We start from the raw sequence: 10,464 nt of genomic DNA on the forward strand, positions 1-10,464 counted from the left end.
TGGGTTAGTGGTTCTGTTGTGTGGTATGTGGTTGTTGGTGAGTATTTGCTTCAGGTTGCGGAGCTGTCTGTAGGCAAGGACTGGCCTGTCTCCCAAGACTTGTGAGCGTGTTGGGTCATCCTTTAGGATAGGTTGTAGATCCTTAATAATGCGTTGGAGGGGTTTTAGTTGGGGGCTGAAGGTGACCGCTAGTGGCGTTCTGTTATTTTCTTTGTTAGGCCTGTCCTGTAGTAGGTAACTTCTGGGAACTCTTCTGGCTCTATCAATCTGTTTCTTTACTTCTGCAGGTGGATATTGTAGTTGTAAGAAAGCTTGACAGAGATCTTGTAGGTGTTTGTCTCTGTCTGAGGGGTTGGAGCAAATGCGGTTGTATCGCAGAGCTTGGCTGTAGACGATGGATCGTGTGGTGTGGTCAGGGTGAAAGCTGGAGGCATGCAGGTAGGAATAGCGGTCAGTAGGTTTCCGGTATAGGGTGGTGTTTATGTGGCCATTGTTTATTAGCACTGTAGTGTCCAGGAAGTGGATCTCTTGTGTGGACTGGACCAGGCTGAGGTTGGTGGTGGGATGGAAATTGTTGAAATCATGGTGGAATTCCTCAAGGGCTTCTTTTCCATGGGTCCAGATGATGAAGATGTCATCAATATAGCGCAAGTAGAGTAGGGGCTTTAGGGGACGAGAGCTGAGGAAGCGTTGTTCTAAATCAGCCATAAAAATGTTGGCATACTGTGGGGCCATGCGGGTACCCATAGCAGTGCCGCTGATCTGAAGGTATACATTGTCCCCAAATGTGAAATAGTTATGGGTAAGGACAAAGTCACAAAGTTCAGCCACCAGGTTAGCCGTGACATTATCGGGGATAGTGTTCTTGACGGCTTGTAGTCCATCTTTGTGTGGAATGTTGGTGTAGAGGGCTTCTACATCCATAGTAGCCAGGATGGTGTTATCAGGAAGATCACCGATGGATTGAAGTTTCCTCAGGAAGTCAGTGGTGTCTCGAAGGTAGCTGGGAGTGCTGGTAGCGTAGGGCCTGAGGAGGGAGTCTACATAGCCAGACAATCCTGCTGTCAGGGTGCCAATGCCTGAGATGATGGGGCGCCCAGGATTTCCAGGTTTATGGATCTTGGGTAGTAGATAGAATATCCCAGGTCGGGGTTCCAGGGGTGTGTCTGTGCGGATTTGATCTTGTGCTTTAGATAAGCTATTACCAGCAGGACAGTGGGGTGGGAGGAGGTATTGTTTCATGATCTCTGTGTGTATATAAAGTCTGCTGCAGTTTCCACGGTATACATCTGATGAAGTGAGCTGTAGCTCACGAAAGCTCATGCTCAAATAAATTGGTTAGTCTCTAAGGTGCTACAAGTACTCCTTTTCTAGAAGGATGTTCGAGGATCAGCCGGCCCTCTGACTACTACTCATCCATATGGGCACTAATGAGTACTGCGACGTATGACACTGAACAGATCAGAAGTGACTACAGGGCTCTGGGAGTAAGGGTCAAAGAGTTGGGAGCACAGGTGGTGTTCTCTTTGATCCTTCCGGTCAAGGATAGGGGCCCAGACAGAGACAGATGCATCCTGGAGGTGAATGCCTGGCTGCAAGGATGGTGTCGCCAAGAGGGCTTTGGCTTCCTTGACCATGGGATCCTGTTCTGGGAAGGACTGCTAAGCAGAGATGGGGGTCCACCTATCAAGGAAGGGGAAGAGCATATTTGGATACAGACTGGCTAATCTAGTGAGGAGGGCTTTAAACTAGGTTTGACAGGGGCAGGTGACAAAAGCCAACAGGTAAGTCAAAAACATGGAGACCTGGGAGAAAGGTAGGAATCTGAGTGTAGCATGAGTCATTATAGCAGGAATAAGAGAGAGACTAGAGAGAACATAAGGGGAAAATCAATCAGTATCTTAGATGTCTGTATACTAATGTGAGAAGTATGGGGAATAGAATCATAGAATCATAGAATATCAGGGTTGGAAGGGACCTGAGGAGGTCATCTAGTCCAACCCAAGCAGGAAGAACTTGAAATCCTAGTTAATAAACCCAACTATGACATAGCTGGTGGGTGGAATAATACACATGACTGGAATATTGGTATAGAAGGGCACAGCTTACTCAGAAAGGCCAGGTAGAAAAAAAAGGGAGGAGGTGTTGCCTTTCGTATTAAAAATCTATACACTTGAACTGAGGTTGCAATGGAAATAGGAGACAAACTTGTTAAAAGTCTCTGGGTAAGTATAAGAGGAGTAAAAAACAAAGGTGATGTCATGGTAGGAATCTACTATAGACCACCTAACCATGAAGAAGAGGTGGATGAGACTTTTTTTAAACAACTAACAAAATCATCCAAAGCACAGGACTTGATGGTGAAGGGAGACTTCAACTACCCAGACCTCTGTTGGGAAAAGAACATAGCAGGGCACAGATTATCCAGCAAGTTCTTGGAATGTATTGGAGACACTTTTTTATTTCAGAAGGTGGAGAAAGCTACTAGGCCAGAGGCTGTTCTAGATTTGATTTTGTCAAATAGGGAGGAACTGGTTGAGAATTTGAAAGTGGAAAGCAGCTTAGGCAAAAGTGATCATGAAATGATAGAGTTCATGACTCTACGGAATGGTAGGAGGAAAACAGCACAAGAAAGATAATGGATTTCAAGAAGGCAGACTTTACCTACCAACTCCCTGAGTTTGCTAAAATCCCATGGGAAGCAAGTCTAAGGGGAAAAGTAGTTCAAGAGAGTTGGCAGTTTTTCAGAGACATTATTAAGGGCACAAAAGCAAATTACCCTACTGCATAGGAAAGATAGGAAGTATGGCAAGAGACCATGCTGGCCTAACCAGGAGATCTTCAATGATCTGAAACTCAAAAAAGAATCCTACAAAAAGTGGAAGCTAGGTCAAATTACAAAGGATTAATATAAACAAATAACACAAGTACATAGGGACAAAATTAGAAAAGCCAAGGCACAAAGTGAGATTAAACATAAATGACATAAAGGGTAACAAGAACACATTCTACAAATACATTAGAAGCAAGAGAGAGACTAAGGACAGGGTAGGGCTGTTACTCAGTGAGGGGGGAAAAACAATAACAGAAAATGTGGAAATGGCAGCAGTACTAAATGACTTTGTTTCATTTTTCACCAAAAAGGTTAGTAGCAATTGGACATCTAACATAGTGTATGCCAGTGAAAATGCGGTAGGATCAGAGGCTAAAATAGGGAAAGCACAAGTTAAAAATTATGTAGACAAGTTAGATGTCTTCAAGTCACCAGGACCTGATGAAATGCATCCTAGAATACTCAAGGAGTTGACTGAGGAGGTATCTGAACCATTAGCGATTATCTTTGAAAAGTCATGGAAGGTGGGAGAGATTCCAGATTGGAAAAAGGCAAATATAGTGCCAATCTATAAAAATGGGGAATAAGGATAACTGGGGGAATTACAGACTGGTCAGCTTAACTTCTGTACCAGGAAAGATAATGGAGCAAATAATTAAGCAATCAATTTGCAAACACCTAGAAGATAATAAGGTGATAAGTAACAGTCAGCATGGATTTGTCAAGAACAAATCATGTTGAACCAAGCTAATAGCTTTCTTTGACAGGGTAACAAGCCTTGCGGATGGAGGGAGGGAGAGCAGTAGATAAGGTACATCTTGACTTTTGTATGGCTTTTGATACTGTCTCGCATGATCTTCTCGTAAACAAGCTAGGGAAATACAACTTAGATGGTGCTACTATAAGGTGGATGCATAATTGGTTGGAAAACCGCTTCCAGAGAGTAGTTATCAGTGGTCTGCAGTCAAGCTGGAAGGGCATATCTAGTGGGGTCCCATAGGGATCAGTTCTGGGTCCAGTTCTGTTCAATATCTTCATCAGTGATTTAGATAATGGCACAGAGAGTACACCTATAAAGTTTGTGGAAGATACCAAGCTGGGAGGGGTTGCAAGTGCTTTGGAGGATAGGATTAAAATTCAAAATGATCTGGACAAACAGGAGAAATGGTCTGAAGGAAATAGGATGAAATTCTAGAAGGACAAATGCAAAGTACTCCACTTAGGAAGGAACAATCAGTTTCACACGTACAAAATGAGAAATGACTACCTAGGAAGGAGTACTGCAGAAAGGGATCTGGGATCATAGTGGATCACAAGCTCAACATGAGTCAATAGTGTAACACTGTTGCAAAAAACCCAAACATTCTGGGATGTATTAGCAGGAGTATTGTAAGCAAGATACCAGAAGTAATTCTTCCGCTCTACTCCACACTGATTAGGCCTCAACTGGAGTATTGTGTCTAGTTCTGGGTGCCACATTACAGGAAAGATGTGGACAAATTGGAGAAAGTCCAGAGAAGAGCAACAAAAATTATTAAAGGTCTAGAAAACATGACGTATGGGGGAAGATTGAAAAAAACTGGGTTTGTTTAAGTCTGGAGAAGAAAAGACTGAGAGGGGACTTGATAACAGTTTTCAAGTACATAAAAGGTTGTTACAAAAAGGAGGGAGAAAAGTTGTTCTCCTTAATCTCTGAATATGGCACAAGAAGCAATGGGTTTAAATTGTAGCAAGGACGGTTTAGACTGAACATTAGGAAAAACTTCCTAACTGCCAGGGTGGTTAAGCACTTGAATAAATTGCCTAGAGAGGTTGTGGAATCTCCATCACTGGAGATTTTAAAGAGCTGGTTAGACAAACACCTGTCCGGGATGGTACAGATAATATTTAGTCCTGCCACGAGTTCAGGGGACTGGACTAGATGACCTCTCGAGGTCCCTTCCAGTCATACGATTCTATGATTTTTCTTTTAAAGATGCATGGCCTAATTCTCATTTACACTAACACTGCTTTATCCCTGACTGTGTGAGATGGCTTTAAAGAGAAGGTAAATGTAATTTATGATCAGTTAAAAGTAATTTTACACTGCCAGAGTGGTATATGGTGGTGTAAATGAGAATAAATTTTTAAAAGAAGTTCAGTATTGCAGTAATGTTTGAAGAAGTCGGGGCTAACAAAGTTGGCTGCCCAAGACCCATTGACTTTTAGTGGGAGTTGGGTGCCTAACTCTGTTAGGCCCCTTTGAAAATCCTAGTCTCGATCATTATTAATTTAATTCCCATTTATTTCTGAGACTCCTTTTTTCTTCTGACACATGTGGTGCTCCACTCCCCTGTGAGAATGGGGGAAAGGTCTATTCAGTCTCAGAGCCATGCTCATTACCAGGCTACTGGGGATACATAGGGTTCCTTTGGCAATCGAAGATATCTGAATACTTGTAATGAGGGAATGGGCTTGCTCTTTTTACACTGGATTGACAGGCATTGCTGAAGTTATGCCTTATGCAGAGAAGCAGGAGCTTTGGAATTGCGGACAAAGATGCCTGAGTATCCATCTGTATGAACACAGGAAAGCCCTGAAGGCATAAGGAGAACAGCAGAGTGTAGGAAAGGTGTTCCTTTTGGCTATGATTGTGTAAAAACTTATAAACATGCTTACCTTTACACATATGAGTAGTCCCAATTGTTGCTGTTTAGATTGTACTGCATTGCTTTTATTGGCAGCAGGTTAGCAATATTTCATACCATCAACATCCCTGTAATGTTGTCTTTGGTCTATGAAGACACCTTTATTGAGGTATTTGTATATGTAAGCTGCTAGGCTCAGACCAGCCTAATGGAACCTGAACTAATGCATGGCCAAATTAATGAACAATGGATGACAACAATTAAATTCAAGCATCTATCACAAGTGCTAAAGGTAGAATGCACAGCTGTGGACTAAAGTACTGGAAGTGCAAGAATAGTCTGCAGTGTCTATTTGCTATGTTCATGATCCCTTTTTTAGGCAGGCATCTGAAAACCCACTGTGTCCATTCTGCTCCACTGATGTTTGCTATTGTCCATATTTGTGTGAGTGTTCTGATGGAATCTTTCCTGGTGTTCACAGTACATATGTAAACATTTGTGCCAAGTAATTACCCCAATAGTCATTATTTTAAAATATTTTCTTTAAATTTTATAGTTTTCCATCTAGTTTCACATAAAATCATGTAACCAAATCTGTTTGGGTTGGCTTGTTATTTCTGGGTGATTGACTGCCTGTGTTAATAAAATAAATGATTATTATTATCCCAAAATTATAGAAAGGAACCATGCCACCTATCAACCAAAGTACTTATGCACATGCTTAACTCTAAGCATGTGAGTAACTGTGAGAGAACCTGGATTTGTGCAGGAAATGGCCCAACTTGATTATCATGCACATTGTGTAAAGAGTTGTCACTTTGGATGGGCTATCACCAGCAGGAGAGTGAATTTGTGTGGGGGGGGTGGAGGGTGAGAAAACCTGGATTTGTGCTGGAAATGGCCCAACCTGATGATCACTTTAGATAAGCTATTACCAGCAGGACAGTGGGGTGGGAGGAGGTATTGTTTCATATTCTCTGTGTGTATATAAAGTCTGCTGCAGTTTCCATGGTATGCATCCGATGAAGTGAGCTGTAGCTCACGAAAGCTCATGCTCAAATAAATTGGTTAGTCTCTAAGGTGCCACAAGTACTCCTTTTCTTTTTGCGAATACAGACTAACACGGCTGTTACTCTGAAACCTCCATTGACTACCTAACTAAAGTTAAGCAAGTACTTTTGCGTGTTTTGCAGGATAGGGCCCAAGTGCTAAAACCAGAGAAGAGTGGTGTACCGAGTTAATCTCTCCAAAGGTTACTGAGAAAGGATCACACATTTTACTCCCTATATTTTCTCTAAATCTCTATGGCTGCCTTTAATGTATTCTGTCTTTTTCCTGAAAGTCTTGATTGAATCTATAGACTTGTTTAGATGCCTTCTCCCGGTAAGCTATGGGCTGCTTTGCACTACTCCAGTGAAGTAAAATGGCTGTAAACTCATTTTAAAAGGGCTGGTTAAGCCATGTAGAAAGCGATTTTGTTTTGCTAGAGTGGAGCAATGCAGCCAAAGTAAACTGGTGAATCTCGCCCTGGATGTTTACAGCATATGTTTTGTTTTTCTTTAACCTCAGAGCTTTGATCAGTCCCTTGTGAAACCACATTTCTACTGATTATTCCTTATTTTTTTCCTTCTCAGAGATGTAGCCTGTTGTGCCTCAATTAAGAAGGCACATCATAGTTTTGAAAATCTCTATTCTTAGGTACAAATAAAATTGCAGTACCTAGAGATAGCTTCAGGTTTGTTAGCGGCACTGATTTTACAATTTACCCACTTGTCATCCCAAAGCATTTGTGTACAGAGGAAATAATAAAGTAAACACAGTGGGAAAACAGGACTATATAATACAAGTTCTTGGACCCTGAAACCAGAAGCTCACAGTAAATGTTGTGACAAAGTTCCGACCTTCTTTCAGTGGGTCCCGCACTTCCAGGCGGATTACGCTAGCCTCATAGGCTGACTGTGACCCTCCATATAGCCCTTCTCTCTCTAGAGGCAAGGGTCACAGCCTAGAAAGCAAGTTCCATCATAAGCCAGCAAGGGAGGTGGAAGAAGCAACCCTCCCTCGCACAGTCTCTGTTGTCTCACAGTCTCTGTGATTAATCGGGGAGAGTGGGGCGTAGCTACCAATGCTGGGAGCACGGCTCCCAGCACTGGTGCACTGTCTACACTGGTGCTTTACGGCGCTGAAACTTGCTGCGCTCAGGGGGGTGTTTTTTCACCCCCCTGAGCGAGAAAGTTGCAGTGCTGTAAATTGCCAGTGTAGACAAGCCCTTAGTTGCTATTTGGCCCTCTTTACCCTGTTCCTCCAAGCCCACAACCTATCCACAAAGTCTTTCCTGAATCCTGAGGAGCCTCTAAAGTCCGCAAAAGTGGAGCCTTGCTACCACATATTTTAGTTGCTTCTTCGTTGGGGAAGGTGGCTGCCCTGCAGAGCTCATGAACTCTGCCAGAACAAGGGTGCTGTTCCAGCTGGCTTTAGGAGCTCCACAAGACAGACACCTCCTCCGCAAGCCTCCATACAGTTACATTCATTTTCTCCAGGCTCCTTGGCTGCTGTAAGGCTACTTGTTCACTGCCGTCAAAGCTCCAGAATGACCATATATGCTGCAGAAAGTGGGGTTTATGCAGCAAGTTTTAAAGAGGAGAATTATACAGTCAGTATTAAAATATTTCTTCCTACATCAGTCACTCCAATTCCTTAACTAGTTTTGTAGCTATTGTTTTGTTGTTCCCACCCCGCCCCAATTTTCAGGTACTTTACAAGGATACCCTTGCAATTTAAGCTTATGGCCTACCTAGGAAATCTTTCCATAATATTTGATTATTGAGTGTAATTTGGACTATATTAGAGGTACCACAGGTAGCAACATCTATAGATAAGGTTACTTTCCATTATAAGACTGTTTTCAGTTGCTTATGACTTTGCCAAACTTAAGTCATCTGGGCTGAAGTTTCCAATGGCAGGTGTCTGCCTCAGGCTGAATTTGTTTGGGAAGTTTCAGCAAAAACAGTTCAATATTTCCAAAAATAGATTAGAGAAAAGTACATTGCTGTGCCCATATTAAAATTTTTTTACAACTGTTTAGCTGAAAAGCTCTAGCACCTTCATATTTTGGAGAAAAGACTTTAAATTTGTCAGGGGGTTCATCCTGCTGTTAGGGGGTTCATCCTTTTGCCATCCAGTTGAAAATGTGCCCAAATTTGGTCAAGTTATGTTCTTTGGAAAGTTTCAGTTCACACATGCTCACAAGAGCCTTAGAGTTTTGCAGTTAAATTCTCCCAAGAATCTTTTTACTGCTATCAGTTACTATATTAGCCCAAGTGGGAGAAATCTTTGTGTACACAGAGTCAATCCCTTACCTCTCTCTAAAAGTGCAAAGTTAAGGGCAGAATAGATTGTTGGGGGCAGAATAGATCTGGACAAGGAGAAGAAGTCTGGAGATAAATGTGGGAAGGGAGGGACAGGCAGTAGAAACAAAAGTGGAACTGTTTGAGCAGCATATTCCAGAAGTCTTGAGGTCTTTCTGAGTGTAACCTTCATTGATTTGAGATCTACCATACCATTCTCTCATGAGAAGGGAAAACCTATAATGGCAGAAGGCTGTAAAAGAGACCCAGTTTGGGAATAAGAACCATTCAAGGAATATATGTTTGCTGATGATGTTTTAAAGAAAGGTTTCAGAGGAACAGCCGTGTTAGTCTGTATTCGCAAAAAGAAAAGGAGTACTTGTGGCACCTTAGAGACTAACCAATTTATTTGAGCATGAGCTTTCGTGAGCTACAGCTCACTTCATCAGATGTTTACCGTGGAAACTGCAGCAGACTTTATATACACACAGAGAATATGAAACAATACCTCCTCCCACCCCACTGTCCTGCTGGTAATAGCTGTTACCAGCAGGACAGTGGGGTGGGAGGAGGTATTGTTTCATATTCTCTGTGTGTATATAAAGTCTGCTGCAGTTTCCACGGTAAACATCTGATGAAGTGAGCTGTAGCTCACGAAAGCTCATGCTCAAATAAATTGGTTAGTCTCTAAGGTGCCACAAGTACTCCTTTTCGTTTTAAAGAAAGTCACTTAAGCACTTGGATTCAGAGACTGTTGAAGTGATAATCTCACTTTTAACAGCAGTCGCTTCTTCTACTGGTGTAGAAAGACTATTTTCTTCCTTTGGACTAATTCATTTCAAAATGAGAAATCGTTTGGGACCTGAAAAGGCAGGAAATCTTGTTTTTCTTTTCCAGACTATGAACAAACAGGAAAATGAAGGTGAAGACAACTGAGTTCCCTGAAGAAGCTAATATTTAAAGTTTCTCATGTTGACCCAGCTGACATAGCTGATTTAATTTTTGTTTTGCTTTTTTAAATATTTCATTTAACTATTTTACTTAAAAATAATTTGGGAGGAGGAGGAGCTACTAGTACATATCACTAATTAGCATAAAATTAACATATGCATATAGTTAACATATATGTTGATTATATTAACATATAATTAACATATGCTGATATCGGATATGCTGATATCGGATATCTGGAAGCTGATTGGCTGAGTTTGAGTGTGACATGTTGGTACACATGACATAAATTAGCATATGTAAATCCCTGAAAGCTGACTGGCTGAACTATGATAATAAATTATAGCTAACGAACTGCAAATCATACGTAAAGGCGACAGCCACCAGGCTAAAACCTTGTAGGGAAACAGGGACCTGAAGGAGAGCAGAACACTGCAGGACACCTAGAAGAAAGAACACGCTCACAGAACTGCGGCGACCACACCAGCGGCACCCCGCTGGATAAGAAAGCTAACTATTGCCTTACAGCAGCAGAGTAGCTAGCTACCCACAATCTATCACAAGCATCGACAGCACTCGCTGGCTGCAAACAACAGTCACTAGCGGCCATCGCTCACAAAGCAGCAGCTCCACAAGCCATAGCAACGGCTTCTGTAAGTAGCAAACAAACTTTCTCTCATAGCCACGCCGCACAGTAGCACCGTAA

This window comes from Caretta caretta, chromosome 3 (assembly GCF_965140235.1).
Source record: "Caretta caretta isolate rCarCar2 chromosome 3, rCarCar1.hap1, whole genome shotgun sequence".
Classification (NCBI taxonomy): domain Eukaryota; kingdom Metazoa; phylum Chordata; order Testudines; family Cheloniidae; genus Caretta; species Caretta caretta.